Here is a 20,556-nt window from a genome sequence, read left to right on the forward strand (position 1 = left end):
GATCCTTAATAAAAGGCTGCAGAGTTGTGTTTGCTTTAAATTCCTCGCTATACCATTATTCATCAACGAATAAAACCCTGAGCATGTTTTAAAACCGCCATCGCCAAGTCATGTCCGTCTGCTTAATGTTAAAAACAACCGCTCTAAACTCATTCCTATTGCAGTTTTCCTGGCTTCAGTTACAATGGTGGAATTATGCCTTGGGTAACTCTTGCAGTGCCCCACATTAATGAATGAACACACACACACACACACACACACACACACACACACACACACACACACACACACACACACACACACACACACAGGGCTCATCCTGTTTCATGTCCACAACACAACAGTGGTTTGTGACATTACTCACACTGGAGCAGATTCCGCGAGTTCTACTGTTGTTATTTCTTTGGAGCGGTGATGCTCTCCATGCAGTACAGTGGTTGTTCACATGCAATATATTTATGCTTTTAACATTTGTCACAGACCTCAAATCAGGATCTATATCTCTTAAGTCGCGCCCCGGGAGCCATGACACTAGATTCAAATTTACTGGTTACTCTGTTTTTCCTCTATCTGTCCTCCTTTTTCTCATTGTCCACCCTTGTCCTTCTGGGTCATGGTCTTCTCTGTGAGAACATCATCTTTGACATATAGACATCTCAACTACGGCTTAAGTTGAGCCCAGGAGCATGGTTTAGCATTCTCTTTCAGCTCCATCCCATCCCGGACATCTATCTTTCATCTTGGCACAATTGAAAACATAATACTGTCCCCTTCTTGGAAAAACATTTCCCCTTGCCCATTGCGTCCGCTCAGTTGTCCAATTACACATCAAGACGAACGGGAGCATCATTGGCACTTATTTGTAGCCACTTCCTGGTCACCATAAACTCCCTGTGAAAAATCCCTGGTTCTCTAGCAGCTGAAAGCTCCAGCAGGTTCACTGGCTAGTTGTTAACAATTCCGGCTGTTTGGTGCTAGGCAGGTACTGCACAGTGGGTTTATCAAAACGTGGTTTTGATTCCCTGAAAACAGCTGAGTGAGACTGAACCACAACAGTTAAGTTGTGAGCCGTTAAATCAAAAACAATTAGCTGAAAGATGATAAAATGCTTCTTTCTGGCAAGCCAATCCTTGCGAAGGCCTTAAAGAGATAGGTACTAAAACTTAGTTTTTCAGACAAAGGTTGAACACAGGTATATTCAGACTGACAGTATGATAAAAATAAAGTGTTTTTTTAAACACTCAAGCATGTAAACATGTTTTAGCATAAAAAAGAATACAAGTATGAACCCGAAAACGAGTGTGATTTGTCCCCTTTAATGCGCCACTACTTTCAAACAATTTGGTCGGTAGTTAAATCTTTAACAGTGCATTATATTTTATTAGCTGATCACATGTTAGTCAAGTTAGGCACACGCTGAAATGTGGCCATACATCACATGTATCGGTATCTTAGAATTATACTTGATTTAAGTGAATAGTTATGAACCAGTTTCACCATTGGTTCAGATGGATTCAGCACAGTGTGTGAACAAATGACACAAAGGCTGAGACATTGCAAAAAGAGTGGGACAGCAGAAACAATAAAACAAAAACTGGAAAAGGAGAGGAGTGACAACTGAACAACAGAGTGTGTGAACAAACTGTCATGGTTGTAAACGTCTTGGCTGGGGTTTCCCCAGACCTATCAGAGCATTAAATTATCTTTACCCCTGCGGACTTAAAGTGTCTGATCATGGTGCAAATATGCGTTTGTGAAACACGGCCCCATTTGTTATCTCTGACCTCTGACTGTGACTCACGGTCTTGTAGGTTTAAGCTGGGTGTTTCTGCACATTCAAATGAAACTGGCCCAGAGCAGCTGCGGATCCTGCAACAAGACGGTTATTTAACCTCAGCAGTGTTGACAAGGAAGTGTTGGATGTATTCCTCGCAGGTTAAAGATTTCTGGGTCTCCTTGCACACACAGCACAGTCTTGGGAATAATAAAGGGGCAGCATGACATGGTTAGGAAAAGTGTTTTCCCCATAGAAATAGAATAGAAGTATAAGGGACATTAAACTGTTTACCGTGGCATTTGACTGGTACAAAAGAAAATGGCACTTGTAATTCGTTGTCATCTAGTGGGATGGAAGAGAGTGGATGAAACACCGGAGACGGATGGCGGGCTAGTTAGCTAGGTAGCTTGTCCATATCCAGAGCAGTGGGCAGTGAGGCAGACTGTCCAGCAGGCCCAGCAGGCCACCAGCCGCTGTTTAGCTTATTTTCGAAAAATATTTTCGAGCTGTTTCGAAAGGAACAGCTCCTTCCTATCTCCAGGCCATGGTCAAGCCCTACACCCCCGCCCGACCACTTCGCTCTGCTGCCTCGGGGCGATTGGTCGCCCCGTCGCTCAGAGGTCCCTGCGGCCGATCGACCCGGTCACGGCTTTTTTCTGTACTGGCCCCACAGTGGTGGAATGAACTTCCCACTGACGTCAGGACAGCAGAGTCGCTGCCCATCTTTCGGCGCAGGCTGAAAACTCACCTTTTCAAGAAGTGCTACCCTGAGCCTTCCACTTAGCACTGATTGTATTCATATTAGTTTGTTGCATTTGTTGTATTAGTTTGTTTCTGTACTGTATTTTTGCTCTGGTGTATGCTCTTAGATGCTTAATTGTTTAAAAAAGGAGATGCACTTATGACTTCTGGTGACTAGTAGTTCTCTTGAATACCTATGTTGAATACACTTATTGTAAGTCGCTCTGGATAAAAGCGTCTGCTAAATGACTGTAATGTAATATAATCTTTAATTCCTTGCCTTGCTACAAGTCAATTTAGTTTAGACAGAAGTTAGCCTGCTACAGCGGTTGCAATGGCTAGGATACACGTAAAAATGGCCACCACTTTGACCATCCAGCTACATTTATTTCAATGGGAAAGTCCATGCTACATTCGTTTTCCCTCTAAGCTACATATTTTGCAGAACATGCAGATGTTCACTCTCACAAATTCTACTCTGAGTACAGTAAATGAATGTAGTGTGAAAGTCGCAGTTTGCTGGTGCGGTTCCAAACTGCTGATAATGTACAGTAGTGTAAAGCCGGAGGAATGCTGCCGAGGAACAAAGCTTGCACTGTGTGGCAGGGGAAAAATGTCTATCTCTATCTGCCTCTCTGTGGTTTGGAAATATTCTCCCTCTGTCTTCCATAAAGGCCGCAGTGCAGCTTAACAGAATGGAATGATGCAGTACAAATGAGCACACACATGTACTGTGCAGGCACGCACTTGAAAACGCAATTGGATGTGCTCTCTGCTGCACAAAAAAAAAAATCGCTGAGGTTTTCCACGCACACGCACAGAGCGTGCTGTCAAGTGGATCTTTTATTGCAGCTGAAATGTCATACAGTGAGAGCCGCGGGGGTCGCGTGTCTGTGGGGGTCAGGGTGAGGGGTCAGAGGTCAGCAGAGTCAGATGAAGCAGCTGATTGTACAATGGGACAGTAGTCCCGAACATAAGGAATGAGTGAGTTGGCGGCAAGGCAGCGGCCAGCCAGAAAGGTCAGAGAACAGACGAGCGCTATCAGACAAGCTTTGTGCTATCACACACACACACACTACATCTAACTACCTAATTATTTGCGCACACACTTGCAACGCTTGGAACTGACAACTTATCTTGTGTTTTGTTGTGTTTTGGTTCATTTTTGAACATGCAAAATAGGTAGGAATTATCGAAAGGAAGAAAAATTATAATGTACATAAAGACAGCAGCCTCTATGTCGTATCAAACTGTTTAATTACTGTTTTATCGTGACAGAACATTCTTAGTTTAGTAGTTTAGGTTTGAACAATCACAGTTTTTTCTACACACAGAGAAACTCTTTACAAGGCCTCCCATTGGATGCAACACTATTTGGTTAAAGTGTTTCTGAAGTACAGATGACGAGGGCTGGTGTATTAAAGTTGCATTGTAATTCTTGGGCCTGGATTTGATCATTGTTTAGTCCTAAAGGACCCTGTCAAAAGACACGTGGGAGATTCTTTTCAGGAGTTGTTTTTTTTTCTTTTTCTTTTTTCATGCTTTCAAAAGTTTTCATGGTTTTGATTTTTAAAAAATATATCAACATCGCCACCTGCAGGCAATCGTTATTCAACACATCTTCTAAAATCAATGTTTTTATTGGAAGACAGAGCAAGAAGAAGAATATAGCAGTGAAAACAGGCCAGTTAACATACAGAAAAATGTCATCAGATAATAGGAGGTAATAGGTTAGAAACTCTCAGTCTGGGAGGGAGTCTATAGGGTGGATGGATGAGAGAGAAAAAATAGATAAATAAATCTAATAAATAATTAAATAAATATTTTTTTAATAAATAATGCAATGAATACATTTAGTAAATAAAAGCAGAGGAGATGGATGTGTGAGTGTGTCAGCACGAGTTAGGCAGCTCATTCTTTTGCAAAACCTGACTTCCAACTGTATCTGCTGCTTACGTCAAACACCCAGTGATGTGCACAGACATAGAAAAGACTAAAAGACAGTGGCTTTGTTGAACCACAAGAAGGCACCCTAAACCAGCAACACAAATTAGTACAGTATGTAGGCCACAACTAGCAGAGGTATTAAAACAGTTTTTTGCAATTGCTAAAACACAACTCATTAGATAGGGCCCTTTTTGTTGAAACTCACCAAAATCAAGAACATATACAAAAAATACTAAATGTTCTACATTTCTTGCAGAAGCAAACACGTCATTCAAGACTATAACTCTTCTAAAAATGCTTTTTTTGCATCACAACTTTACACACAAAATAACACTATTATCAAGAGTATTTGGCGTTTTCATTTGTAACATGCTGTAAAAATAGACTGTGAACACATATGCAATGTTTGTTGTCAACACTCAGAACGGTAAAAAAAAGCATTTAAAGATTTTGGGGCTATTTTGCTTCCATAACATGTCTTCTTTTGGACTAGTGGGGGAAAAAACATCAAAAATACTCATTTAGGTGTTTATTTTACTACACTTTGTCTATAAATTCACCAAAAGTTAGCATTAGATAATGCCTCATTTGCATATTTAAACATACAATTTCACAAAACTTGTAGGACAAGACAAAAATGATTGTTTAATGTTCGTAATCAACCGGGGAAGTTTCATGGTGACATCTATTCACCTGTAGTGTCTCTTCTTAACTGAAGGTGACATGGACGTAGTACAAAATATAGTATATTGCCGTTACAGTCCTCTAACTTTCTCTCCATTGTTGATCACACCGAAGAGCAAACATGAATTCTATTTATGGGTTCTCAAGCTCTCATTTCTAAGTGATCTAATTGGTTTTCACAGGCGCATTGTGGGTACAGGTGATAATTGAGTGTGGTATTTCAGTGGCAGTTTTGTTTTTAGGAAGAAACACACAGGGGCTTTGAGTTTTCTGCAATGTGTCTACTGCAGATAAACGTGTGTAGTTATTTGAACAAAAAAAAAACGTTTGAAATGTATCGTAAAGCAGACGATGTGTTCGTGCTTTATAGCATGCCTGGTCAATAGTTATGATTCATGAATTGCAAATCAAACTTTCCCTGCTTGCTTTCCGTCATAAAGATAACAAGGTAACATTTGACGGGAATGTTTTGAATTAGTAATAGTATGCAGAGCATGTAAACCTGTTTTTTTCTTTGTTTTCGAGGCGATACAGTCCGGGATTTTCTGTGCCCTGAGTTTTCTGGCAGCTGGGAAAGACGTTACGGTGTGGTGTGTGTGTGTGTGTGTGTGTGTGTGTGTGTGTGTGTGTGTGTGTGTGTGGGGGGGGGGGGGGGGTGGGGTGGGGTGGGGGGGGGACGTCTCACATTTCACTGTGCAGACGGTGTTCCTCCGCAACCACAGGAGGCTTTTACTTTGAAATCAGCTTTCCCAGACGCTCGCGCGGGGCAAGGCGCGTTCCCCAGGGAGGAAGAGGGGAGGCTGGGCTCGCGACAGTCTTGTCGATCGATTTTGAAAGTCCGTAGCGAACGCAGCGACCGTGTGGTGATGTTACCTGTGCTACTTAGCAAACTTTATTTACGGCAACAAATTGCACCGAGTTAGCATAACTGTGCAAATATATTTATTAAACTAAAGTTGTTGAGTGGCTCGCGCCCGCGCGCGGCTACAACTTCAGGACCACCGGCTGTCCAGTGTGTTTTGTGTGCGGGACTCCATCAACCTCCGGTCGACGGCATGTCCGTGCGTTAAATGACTCTTCGAAAGAAGCTGAAGTGGAATGCGCTCTGCCGGGGACATGAATCATGGTAAGACGGTTGTTTTTTTATTATTGGTAACGTATCCCCCCTTCAGCCGCGCAGCCGGAAACGAGACCGTTTTGAGACTTCGAAAAAGTTTGGGCTTTGCTAATGAAGCGCTGAGTTGGCAGATCCTGGACCTGTAGCATGCGAGTTCAGTTATGACCCAGACTAGAAGGATATCAGCATTTAAACGTGGTTAAACGTGTATTGTAGCTATGTTTTCTCTAAGTCTTGTTGTTGTCATAGCATGGACTGGAACACCGTGCAGTTCATTTCATTTGAGGTTATACCACCTGAGACTATTCCATTATTACAAGTGTTAATATCCTTTACTTCACTAAAAAGTGGTCTACCTTTACAAACATGCAAATGTAACCCCCAGCAAGTAAATGTACTCAAAGTATGGAAGTAAAAGTACTTTTCCTGCAGAAAAAAAAAATAGCCCTGAGTAATGATGTATTTGATTATAAGTTGTAGCTGGTAAAGGTCAAACCACTTTTTGATTTGTATTCAAAATCACTTTAAATCTTCAGATCAAAGGACGAATTAATGAAGTGAGAAAATAATGGGCATTAAAGTTTCAGACCCACATTCAATGTAGATGGATTTAAGTCATCTCAAATGAAAAAAAAAAAGTAAATAGAGGGAACGATAGCCACTGACTCCTCCTGTGACTCTATGCAAATGGGTAATACAATGAAATAATATACAAGTCAAGTCATGAATCACAAGTCTTCTGTAAACTTTGAAAATAGCTCTGCTGGCAGGTCAAAACAGAGTTTTCCTATCTCCTGACTATCACGCGTCTTAAAGCAGCCTCTATAGTCTCACGTTTCAAATTGGTTCCATATGCAGAGCGGACGGGCTGTTGGTTTGAGCTGCCACCACAAAGCAGGAGGAAAGCTCTCTGCCCATTTGTCTGTTCTGTCCTTTGTTTTTCTCTTTTCCTCTTCTATTTCCTCCTCTTTCTTTTTCCTTTTCTCTTCTTTTCCTCGTCTCGTGTTGTGTCTAGTTTGGACATGTCTGACTAACTGGACACTTAATGTGCTGTTCATTCAACGAAGCGCACAGATGGATGTGGTTGTTTCTGAGTTACTTTGTAATCTCAGGAATAACTACTGTTCTTCAGTTGGGGGGAATTGGATACCGGGCACTCAATTCCCTCCACACCCACAGTACAGTCACTGGTATGTACGTTTAACACCAGGGACTGCTGCTCACTGTGTTCTCAGCTGTGCTTTCCTGTTCCTTTTGCTCCACGTCTGTGTCTGCGTGCAGAGAATGGAGGGCGGACATGCTGTAAGTGATTGGAGTGATTGATTCTGCGTGCCTACACACACTCCCTTCAATTTTGAAAATGAGAGGAGTGTGGTTTGTGTCTACAGGCTGAGTCAATTAACCTTCATTTTTTTCTCTACTCTCTCTCTCTCTCTCTCTCTCTCTCTGTCTCTCGCTCTCTCTCACACACACACACACACACACCACAGCTATGTCTGAGCCCGACGGCACTAGGACCTAGAGCTCTGCAGTCGCTTTTAAATTAGCTGTGGACTCCAGGTGTGTAACCGTTCACCAATATGAATCGGAAACCAGTTTTAATCAGGCGGCAACCTCCAGTTCTGCCGAGTGAAGCAGATATGGAGTGTCTTAACATTCTCTCTGCTGACCAGCAGGGGTTGACTCCTCTGGTTTCAAAAAGAAGTCTTATTGTATAGAAGTCTATGAGAAAATGACTCTACTTCTCTCTTGATTAATTCCCTCAGTAAACATTGTAAACATGAGTTTATGGTCTCAATCTCTAGTTTCAAGTCTTCTTCAATACAGCATGATGTTCATTTAGTAAATGATGGTCCATTTAGAGTCAAATAGACCATAAAGCAGGGGATGATTTAGGGTGGGCTTACTGTGATTGACAGGTCACTGCTGCTACCAGAGCTGTATACGACATCTCTACGGCACTCTTTCTCATTCCAAAGAGATTCCTGATCTTTTATGGAATATATGTATTTGAAGGTAAGTAATGAGACATTTATTATGGAAAAGGAATGGCTACATTAAACAAATGTTAAGAACTGTATCAGATTGCATCGTATTGAATCGTACCAAATGGCTCTGTATTCAAATGTCCCTGAATGGTCCGTGTATCAGATATGTATTTGATCGTCTTATTAGGGAGAGATGCACACCCCTACAGCTCCACTCCAGTACACTATTTATTTTAATGCTTTGTGTCGGGGTCCTGCTCACCATTTCAGGGTTCATTTTGCAATAATAGTGCTGTTTATTGATCCATAGACAGACAGTTTCAACACAGACATGTATTTTATTTATGTCCTATATTTTGGCATAGTCTACGGCCTATTCATTTATTTATTTGTTTATAGGTCTACATGTGAGCAAATTTGTTTATATTTGCTATCGCTGTAAGTCATTTAATGCAATTGTTGCACATTTTGTAGCCGTTTTCTTGGGCTGTCCTCGACCAAAGAAAATTGTTCGTCGACTAACACACAAGTGATTTTAATCGATTGGCTGATTTAATAGACAGATGTGTAAAACTGAATTTCCTCCACAGACAATTGCACAAAAGCACTCAGCACAAATGTGCTCAGTAGTGTCTTGGAAAAAAGTAATTCAGCATTTAAAAAAAGCATAAAAAACAACCGATCAACTCATGAAATCTTAAGTCGACTAAGACCAAAATGACAGATTACTGATCGACCAAAAGGGGGCAGCCCTAATGTTTCAGTTTAAATAAAAACGACAATACTTCAGTCTAATTTTTCCATTAGACAATAATAGTAAAGTACAATAAAAGTAAATAATGACTGCAAGTTAGAGGAAAGTCTGACCTGCCACGAGAGAAAAAAACGTTTCAGTGCAAACATACACATGCTCGCAGCAGCTAATCTTTTAATAATTTATTATGGATATTATCTGTGCAGCAGCATACCTGCATTACTCTCAGTTAAATACACTGACTCATTTTAAATTACAGGAAGCGTCAGCCTCATTATCAGCCAGGTTTCTGGGTATAATTACAGATTTCCGTCTGACGGACGGCCCTAATGGGTGCACGTTAACCCACACACAACTTCCTGCACACACACCCACACACACACACACACACACACACAGATTTATGTATGTATTCACCCTCCCACTTGAGCCCTGTTGCATTACAAACGACCCGTGAAATCTCAGCCATCATCACCTGTGAATATGCAGCGTCACCGCCAAATAACTGGAGGGGTAACTACAGCAGATTTACTTCACGGCCACCGACTCCTGTATGGAGGAGGCAGCATTATTCTCACAGCAGATAACACAGGTGTAATTAATGACTCTAACGATGGATCAGCATGCACAATGCTAGGACTGGAACTGTTTGACCTACTGTAAATGGACTGCAGTTTATTTAATCACTGATATTAATTGCACCTGTGAACACGTCTGCTCTGAGTCACGTCCACATGGTCAGTGTGTTTACGTGCGCTGAACCAGGTGAACCCGTTGTTTTGTCTTTTACAACTTTTGCAACGAAGGTACAAGATTCATACAGCTGGAGTCTATGATTATAGAAACACAGCAGGGAGACTGGTGTTGTTACGGTACTAGAATTTCTAACTTTGGTACAATACCTGGGAAAATAACAATATTCGACGCCGTTGTCGATACTGCGGAGAACATTGTGGGCAGAATTTTTTTTTACGTTGTTAAAAGATAAATAGGAGTGTGTGCGTGAATCATCTCGTCAATTCTGTAGTTTTATATTTTATCTAAAATACTTTTTTTTTTAAAGCGGGCAATATCGTTTTACTTTAGTTCTCTTATTTTTCATTCAATTTCACTTCAGGAGCAGTATTTTTCACTAATAATTTTTTTTGTATGTTATAGGGCAGGGGTCACTAATACGCGGACCATGGTACGGATTCGGACCCAGACGCCGTTGTATCCGGAACCAGGACCTAAAACCGATAGATAATTGAGAATTATTAAATTTTGACGGAACACTTTTATTTTAACCAGCGCAGCTTTTTTAGCCTTTACGGCACTTGTTCAGTGGCGTAAATCACGTCACGTGATGCAGCTCAGCCAATCAAATATGGGTATTCTGACAAGTTTCCTGACTGGAGTGAGATGTACACACAAGGGGGAGACGAGGAAAGAGAATGGAGAGTAGAATAATTATTACGCGAGTCAGAGAAGTTATTTCACTTGACGTTCTCCAAAAAGAGAAAAGTGGTCACAGAGACCAGAGTCTTTAACCAATAATGACCAGACTCTTATATGTTAATTCTTCCCACGGACAGTTTAAAACCAGTGTGTCTCATATGTTCAGAGACCGTGATGATTATGAAAAGCGGTAATGTGTAGTGCCACTATGAGACAAAGCACAACTCTTTTGAGAAAACGTACCCACTCACATCTGAAATGAAGACAGAAAATAAACCTAAGAGCCCAATATGATCAGAATCCTAACACATTAATTCACTGACCAACAATGATGTTAACTGAGAGAATAGAGCTGAAACAAGTAGTTTAATAACCACAGATAAAGTCCATGCACACACATTTCTCTTGTTAGAAGATGAGACTTTTTTGATTCACTTCACACCTGAATGAACTGAATTTAAAGCTGCAGGGCAATTCAGTGAAATACATTTTTCTAAAATTAAGTACTTTGTTTTAAGATGCACATTTTTCAAAAGCTTGCTGTTATGTCAGTTATTCTTTAATCCAGCCCTTATTTTACTTGAAATGAGAAGAACATTTATTAATGTATTTTTATGTATTATTTATAATCCATCCACTTAAATTTGAAAACTGAGAATAATAATTGTTAAAATATAATTGATGTGTACTTTCTTTATTTGATTTGACAGTTTTTGGCTACACAGAGACGTTCTATTTCATCCTTACTGACCGCCAGAGGCAGTGTTTAACACTGGATATCTTCTGTCTCGCGCATGTGCAGGTCGAGTCTTGATATCAACAAAGTCACCTGTGACCTCGGATGACCCCCGTCGTCTATAAGTTCCGGTGTCATCCTGAGATCAGTCCTTTTTCATCTTTTCGCTACGCAGGCTAGCTACCATGGTAGTAGAAGCTTAAGCGAAAATTATTTGTCTATGATCAAGACCTATTGGAGTTTGTCGCGGTAGCCTTGGGGAGTTGCAGATCTTCGCCCTCCAAAGGCTGCGACAGAACGGAGTCTGATACGGGCCACCTAAATCGCGAAGACAACAATCGGTGAGATTGATTAACATTGTTTCTATAACCATTGTTCGTTTTTTCCACGGTTGGCAGAGCGCTTCCGCTGTAACTAATCCAGTGGCGGCGTGCTAGCGGGAGCGTAGAGTTATGCTGTCGGGCCGCCCTTCACAGTTAACGGAGCGTTCCCGCTCAGGCTAACTTGGTGAGATGCGAGTTTGACTAGATCGGCATTGACATCGTGTCCATTGATTACTTGACACATTACGGCTGTCACAGTGAGCAGAGCGTCCTCGCTCCGGCTAACTTGGTGCTAACTAGACTAAGCTAATACTCGGATGGTGTCCATTGGTTTTGTAAACATTACGGCTATCAAAGTTAGCAGAGTGCTCTCGCTCAGGCTAACTGGTGGGACACCAATAGTTACAGCAACTGTCCAAGTGAAGAGAGTGTCGTCGCTCCCCTCTCACTATAAGGACTGTTTTTTCTTGGCCTGTTTCCACAGTGGCAGAGTGCTCTCGCTCAAGCTAACTGGTGGGACACCAATATCTGCAACAACTGTCCGAGTGAAGAGAGTATCCTCGCTCCCCTCTCACTATAAGGACTGTTTTTTCTTGGCCTGTTTCCGCAGTGGCAGAGTGCTCTCGCTCAGGCTAACTGGTGGGACACCAATATCTGCAACAACTGTCTGAGTGAAGAGAGTGTCTTCGCTCCACTCTCACTATAAGGACTGTTTTTGATGGCCTGTTTCCACAGTAGCAGAGTGCTCTCGCACAGGCTAACTGATGGGACACCAATATCTGCAGCAAATATCCTAGTGAAGAGAGTGTCCTCGCTCCCCTCTCACTGTAGGAACTGTTCTTTTTTTTTTTTGGCCTGTTTTTCCCAGTAGCAGAGTGCTCTCGCTCAGGCTAACTGATGGGACACCAATATCTGCGACGACTGAAGGTGTCCTCACTCCCCTCTCACTGACTGTCCCCTGCCTGTTCTCGTCAGCAGAGCGCTCCCGCTCAAACTGACTTAGCAGCCCACACCAACTAGTGGGACAAGGGTTCCTCCAGAATTGCGGCCATGTTTAACTCTCCCCGCTGTAAGACCTGTATGGCTCCTCTTCAGCCGGAGGACGGCCTTGACCTCTGCCCCTCTTGCCTTGGCCTCGAGCATCTGAGGGAGGGCCCCTCGGAGAACTCATGCATGAACTGTGGCATCATGCCTCGAGTAGTAAGGGCTGCTAGGCTCGCCGAGGTGGAGCACCTGATGGATGAGGGCGACCTCCCCCTGTCAGGGCAGCTGAATCCAGCCCAACCTACCCATTCCAAACACCGGGCCACAGAAGCCGCAGGGGCTCCCTCCAAGAGGGCTAAGCCCAGCATGTTGTCTTCTAGAGTGGATCTGCTGACTGCTGAGCTTGATCAAATGAAGTCGCTTCTCCTGACCCTCCACCCTAGGCAGGGGGGTCTGAAGCACCAGATCCATCCACGGCTGAGCTTGGTCCAGAAGAGGATGTTATCTCACTGGCAGCGTCAGCCAATCTCTTTACTGAGTACAGTGAAGGGCGGCCCTCCCATGCTTCTGGGCCTGGCTCCTGTTCCTCAGCTCAGAGTTCTTCAGAGGGGGCAGTCGATAGCTCCATGGAGTCTGTCATTCGCATGGCACTAGCACGCCTGCAGTTAGAGACACAGCAGCCGGAACCTCCGCCTGCGAGTGCCTTCTTCAGGGGCGTTCCCGCCCCCACCACCTTCTCTGTTCCTCCCTCCGAAGAATATCTGAGGGAGCTGGATGCATGCTGGAGAGACACCGGGACTCTGTCCTGTCTTACATCGGATGGACGAACCCTGGCGGCCATGCAGGACGCGTCAAAATTTGGCCTTGCCCGTATGCCAGCCGTTGAGCCGACTATTGCGGCCCTCATAGTCTCCCCTGAGGAGACCCTGAGGCCCGATGCCAGGTGCCCTCGACCCCAATTACATTACATTACATTACATTAATTTAGCAGACGCTTTTATCCAAAGCGACTTACAATAAGTGCATTCAACATTGGTAATCAAAAGAACTACTAGTCACCAGAAGTCATAAGTACATTTCCTTTTCCAAACAAGCATCTAAGAGCATGAAGCAGAGCATAACTCAGAGCCAAAGTCCAGTGCAGAAACAAAGAAAAACAGTTAGTGCAAAAAGTAATACAAATACAATAAGTGCAACAAGCTAGTATGAATACAATAAGTGCTAAGTGGAAGGCTCAGGGTAGCACTTCCTGAAGAGGTGGGTTTTCAGCCTGCGCCGAAAGATGGGCAGCGACTCATTCCACCACTGTGGGGCCAGGACAGAAAACAGCCTTGACCGGGTCGATCGGCTGCTGGGACCTCTGAGCGACGGGGCAACCAATCGCCCCGAGGCAGCAGAGCGCAGTGGTCAGGCGGGGGTGTAGGGCTTGAACATGGCCTGGAGATAGGAAGGAGCTGTTCCTTTCACTGCCCTGTAGGCTAGCACCAGAGTCTTAAACTGGATGCGAGCTCTTACAGGTAGCCAGTGTAGAGAACAGAGAAAGGAAGTTGTGTGGGAGAACTTGGGGCGATTGAACACCAGGCGAGCTGCGGCTTTCTGGACAAGCTCCAGAGTTCTGATGGCCGTCGCCGGGGCTCCGGCGAGTAGAGAGTTGCAGTAGTCCAGGCGGGAGATGACAAGAGCCTGGATGAGCACCTGCGCTGTCTCGTCAGTGAGGAAGGGACGAATCCTCCTGATGTTGTAGAGTAGGAATCTGCAGGAGCGTGTAACGGATGAAATGTTTGTTGAGAATGACAGTTGGTCATCCAGGGTCACACCCAGGTTCCTCGCAGTCCGAGTGGGCATCACCACGGTATCATCAATGGTGATGGACAGGTCCCGATGCGGGCAACCCTTCCCCGGGAGGAACAGTAGCTCGGTTTTGTCTAGGTTGAGCTTGAGGTGGTGTATCGTCATCCACTTCGAGATGTCAGCCAAGCACGCAGCAATGCGTGTCTCCACTTGGGTGTCACCGGGGGGAAATGACAAGACCAGCTGGGTGTCATCGGCATAACAATGGTAGGAGAAGTCATGCGAGCGAATAACAGAACCCAGAGATGTTGTGTAGAGCGAGATGAGAAGGGGGCCCAGGACTGAACCTTCAATTCTGACGCCGGCCCCCAGCCTCCAGCCGGGTCAAAATGACCAGCATCACCAACCCGGCAAAATCCCTAGCCCTTTACCAGGAGTTAGCCGCGCTCCTGGCCAAGGGTGCAATCGAGAGGGTGGACCCCCTGTCACAACCCGGGGGGTTCTACTCAACTTACTTTCTTGTAAAAAAGAAAGGCGGCAGACTGTGCCCAGTCCTACAAGTTCCTTAAGGTAGTACCATTTCACATGCTGAGCACAGCAGACGTCCTTCCGGCTGTTTCCAGGGGAGAGTGGTTCACATCTGTCGACCTGAAGGATGCCTATTTCCACGTTCCCATTGTGCCTCACCACAGGCAGTTTCTGTGTTTCGCCTTTCAAGGCCGTCACTTCCAGTTCAGGGTGCTCCCATTCGGACTCTCCCTCTCCCCACGGGTGTTCACAAGGTGCGTTGCTGCTGCCCTTTCCCCCCTGCAATCACAGGGCATGAAAATACTGCCGTACTTGGACGATTGGCTGATCTGTGCACCATCCCGTCTTCAGGCACAGGACACTCAGGGTGAACATGGAGAAGAGCTCCCTGACCCCTTCCCAGAGCATAACCTTCATTGGTGTGGCCCTGGATGCAGCCACTATGAGTGCCTGTCCGTCACCCCAACGTGTGGACGACATCCTCCACAGTCTCTCCTCCTTCCGAGGGGGCAGGTGGTTACCTACTCGCTCTATCCCCATGGAGGGAGAGAGCATATCTTGCAAACGGTGTCCTCATGGGCTCGGTCCCATTTTGCCGAGAGGTGGTCACAACAGATGCCTGCCTCTCAGGATGGGGTGCAGTGTGGCAGAACAGGACTGCTCGGGGGCAGTGGTCTGCTCAAGACCGCATGGCGCATGTCACTGTTCTAGAGCTACGGGCTGTGCACCTAGCGCTCAAACATTTTCTGCCAAACTTGAGGGGAAAGCATGTGCTTGTCCGGTTGTACAACACCTCTGCTGTGTTCCACATAAACCATCAAGAGGGTACCAGATCCCTAAAGTTACTATGGGTATCCCGTGCCATTCTGACTTGGGCTGCCCCTCGCCTTACCAGCCTTCGGGCAATGTACCTGCCAGGAGAGCGGAACCAGGTCGCAGATTTCCTGTCCCGTCACAAGCCTCCACCGGGGGAGTGGCGGCTTCATCCAGACGTGGTACAGAACATCTGGGGTCTCTTCGGCATGGCAGAGGTGGATCTCTTTGCCTCGGAGACGTTGACCCACTGTCCCCACTGGTTCTCCCTGACGGAGAGGACCAGTCATCTGGGTCAGGATGCCCTGGCTCACACGTGGCCAGAAGGGCTTCTTTATGCCTTTCCACAGTTCCCTCTGATCTAGCCAACGCTTCTCAGAGTTTTTCAACAGGGCCACAGACTCTTGCTAGTGGCCCCCCTGTGACCAGCCAGGACTTGGTTCTCCCTACTGCACAGACTCTGCTGCAGGACACCCTGGCGCCTCCCTGACAGGAGGGACCTTCTGTCGCAACTAGGATGTTGGATTTGGCATCCCGATCCCAGCCGCCTCCAACTATGGGTCTGGCCGCTGGAGGGCCCGACCGGCTGCTGACTGGCTGCTGACTGGCTGCATAGAACCAGTCAGAAGAACTATCCTGAATGCCAGGGCACCATCTACCCGTCTGCAGTACGAAAACAGGTGGAGGCTGTTTTCTGACTGGTGTGCAGTTCGGAACAAGGACCCAGTACAGTGCCCCGTGCCTGCTGTACTTGAGTTTCTGCAGTCCCTCCGAGATAAGGGCCGGTTTCCCTCTACCCTGAGGGTATACGTGGCGGCTATTTCGTGGCAACATGCTATGCTCAACAATGACACAGTGGGGAGCCACAAACTGGTGTCCCTCTTCCTAAAAGGGGCTCTGCGATTGCGTCCCCCGAATGCCCCGAGGGTCCCTGGATGGGACCTACATTTGGTATTGGACACCCTATGCTTGCCGCCTTTTGAACCCCTGGCACAGGCGGAGTTGAGATGGCTGGCGACCAAAACGTTTTTTCTCCTTGCCATCACTTCAGCTAAACGTGTAGGCGAGCTGCATGCCCTGTCGGTGAGTGAATCTTGTCTGAAGTGGAACTCGGATGGCTCGGGTGTTACTTTGTGGCCTAATGCAGCGTTTCTCCCAAAGGTGCTGACATGCTCGCATATCAACCAGCCTATCCAGCTGGCGCAGTTTGACCCCCCATCAGGAGAGGAGAGGTCAAGGCTGCTGTGCCCAGTGCGGGCCCTCAGAGCTTATGTGGAAGCCACCGTGTGCATATGGCAGTCGGAGCAGCTCTTTGTCTGTTATGGTGGGCCTAAGAAGGGCTGTGCTCTTTCAAAACAGCGCCTGTCCCACTGGATAGTGGAGGCCATTGCCTATGCATACAAGGCGACCGACCGTGCTCTCCCATCCGGAGTGAAGGGCCACTCTACCAGGAGTTTCTCCACATCATGGGCAGCCCTGAGAGGTGTGCCTGTGGAGGATATACGTGCTGTGGCCTCATGGGCATCTCCGAGCACATTTACCGAACACTACAGAGTCAACGTTGCCACCCCTCACCCACTGGGGAGGGTTCTTTGGCCAAGTTCCTCTGCCTGAGCTATGCGAGGTAGGTACTTGTGATTCCTCCTGACTCTGTTGATATAAGTCATCCACTGTTAAACACTGCCTCTGCCTCTGGCGGATGAAATAGAACAAAAGTTACGAATGTAACTACGGTTCTATGAATCCTGGATGACCGCCAGAGTTCTTGGTCACGCGGAATCCCGTGAGCTCGCGAGAAGATTCCGTAGGACTGATCTCAGGATGACTCCGGAACTTATAGACGACGGGGGTCATCTGAGGTCACAGGTGACTTTGTTGATATAAAGACTCGACCTGCGCATGCGCGAGATTGAAGATATCCAGTGTTAAACACTGCCTCTGGCGGTCATCCAGGATTCATAGAACCGTAGTTACATTCGTAACTTTTGTTGTTACTAATACTAGGCTTCTTGAATATATATATGGCACTAAATAACGCAAGTTAGATTATATTGTATTGTTCCGGACCTTGGCCCGAGGAGATTTTCTCAATCTGGACCTTTTGGAATGTTAATTGAATACCCCTGTTATTGGGTATAATCCCCTTAAATACCCCAAAATATTTCTTACTTGCCACAGTTGAATGGCCTTCTGCTTGCTCCCCCAACAAAAACAACAAGCTCTATAAAGCAGGTTAATCAATGTTTTATAATGTAGCACTAAAAAGCAGTGAGAATATTATCACAAGCTAAGTTTATATTGTTCGTTGAACCAATTTAAAGTAATGTCACCAAACTAGGGAAATAAACTCCCAGCGATTAAGTTGGTTGATTCACCGAGGCATTTTTGTCATTAAATGGATATCGGCCCTGTGTAAGCCCACATCCTGCCGGCCCTAATGTTTATTTGACATGTTAACGACGTAAGGAAGCAAGTAAACCAGACAGTTACTGCTAGTAGTGAATAAAAAGATGCCTAGCAAGCACATTCACCAAAGCAGCAGCCAATGAGTCTATCATTTGTGTGCGCGCGCGTGTGTGTGTGTGTGTGTGTGTGTGTGTGTGTGTGTGCAGAACGAATAAGTCGCTGCTGTAGGAAGCTTTGTGGCATTGGCTTTGTTCGGTACGAAGACCAACAGCCCTGAGAACAATAGAAGTCGATTTCTTCAACGTAAAAGTGAGTTCAGAGGCGCTTTGCCTCCCACTCAATCTCTGCCGCAAGTACAAGTCGGAGAGGGACACTGTCCTTACAACCATCTGCCGATAGTCCATATGTGGGGGTGGCCGGCTTGTGAAGCGCTGATCACTCACAATGTGCACTATTAAGCAGACCAAGTAGTGAATTGGGCTCTAAATTGACCCACAAACTGTCACTAATCTTTCATCACTGCCTCAGGAGGCGTGTGGGAACAAAAATAAATCGGTCACGTTAAATTTTTACATTACATTATTTTATTGATAACCATATAGCCTTTACATTATGGTTTGAATGTACATTTTAAAACCGCATATTCTGGAAACCATCTCGCAACTACCCACTTGTGGCAAGCGACCCTCACTTTGAGGAGCCCATTTACCAACCAGTTCATTACACCGAAACATTGACATAATCTCCGATAAATAGATTGTTTTGAATGAATGAGGGAGTACAATTTCAAATGGAGTTCATAACCCACAAGTAAGCCGCAATTTTCTTATCTTGAGCTGCATTGCTGACGGGATACCGAGCGGTCGGTCCCCCACTTCAGACTGAAATGTCTCTACAACTAATGGATGGATTACCATGTGATCTGGTGCAGACATCCATGGTCACCAGAGGATGAAGTCTACAGACTTTGATGACCCCCTGACTTTTCCTCTTGTGACACCATCAGGTGACATCAGGTGACACCGCAGGAGGAATTCTATTAACTCTGACGATGGCCGAACTGAGCACCACCATCAGGTCAACTTATTCACTTGTTTGCTTTATGACCAAATATCTGCAACACTAATGGAATTCCCATAGACCTCAGTTGTACTATGTGTTTAGTGCTAATTCACAAATGTTGGCATGCTTAACTAAGATGTTGTAAGTAGTAAAACGACTGCTGGTTGTCAATGAGGCTTTTGCCGATAGGTGATCGATTTTATATCAACGATTAAAGGGATGATCGATGATTGTTTTTTCCTACGCCAATATCAGGGCAATATGAACTAACTTACTATCAAAACTAAGATGTCATGAAAATATTATTAGTACAAACCAGTTTGCCATCTCATTTCCATGGATCTGACACCTTGCATCTCAGTTCTCCAAATGCCCCCTTTTAAAGGTCTAAACGATCAGATCTCAATGCGTCTTGCCTACATTCACAACTGTGCTTAGAGCTGTTGATACCAGGTATGAACAGGTCCTAAGTCAGGCATGGACGGTCAATAGTCTTGCAAAAGTAGAGGTAGATTCCAAACCCAACAAAGCAGCAGTGGTGAACTGCAGCCACTGACCCTCTAAGTGTAATACTTTTTCAGTCTCAGACTAAGAAGTAAAGTTGTGGTTCTGGCAGCTATGATTTTATCTACTCCGTAATTTTTTGGCGTGACTTGATGTGATTTGGCCGCTGCCCATATTTACTGTGTTTTCTTGTGTGTCAGCAAATTGTTTTGAAATGGCTTTGGTTATCTTTTGGCTGCCACGTGTCTTCAGCAAATGTACTCACTCACACTGCACCTTCCTCTTAGGAGAATGGAATGTGCAATGGGGAACAGATTCAAGCACATGTGCACTCCCATTGCAGCCATATGGAGCGAGGCTCTTTTAGTGCCATGGAGTAATTACTTTCAGAGCTGTGATTCGATGTCTGGGCTTCATTCTACACACAGAGATGAGGAGCATGAAAAGCTGCATCCTTTATTCCTTTGCCAAAGGAAAAGGAAAATCAAGTCCGTTCACTCACAATAAAGCTTTTCGACACAGCTCTTTCAAGATGCGATTGGTTTGGCACTCCGAACAGAAAGAGATGTTTTGTGGCTGCATGCGGTACATATTTGCGGTACATATTTTATTCTGAGGGAGCTCTTGGAAAATGGGAAACAGTCGAGGGCAGTGGAAAATGTTTAAAAATAATGCCACACCATAGAAACAAAAGAGCAGACAAACCTTAAATGAATCACCACTGTAAATCCATTGTAAGTCAATAAAGATTGAGTTAGAAAATCCTTAGTTTTATATTGTATTGCATATAACTTTGAAATGTTTGCTTTGATATCATTTCACTCCCAGAAATTTAAATTCAAACTTTCTATTTCAACCTCATTAATTATGAGTTTGCTTTATTTGTTGCCCGATTTCCAAAAATATGAATTTAGTCTTACTTAAATGCACTGATGGTTTTGCGTTCTACGACTCACGTCACCAC

This window comes from Cebidichthys violaceus, unplaced genomic scaffold, assembly GCF_023349555.1.
Source record: "Cebidichthys violaceus isolate CVI_PGR_0920_01 unplaced genomic scaffold, fCebVio1.0.p SCAF_7, whole genome shotgun sequence".
NCBI classification, from domain to species: domain Eukaryota; kingdom Metazoa; phylum Chordata; class Actinopteri; order Perciformes; family Stichaeidae; genus Cebidichthys; species Cebidichthys violaceus.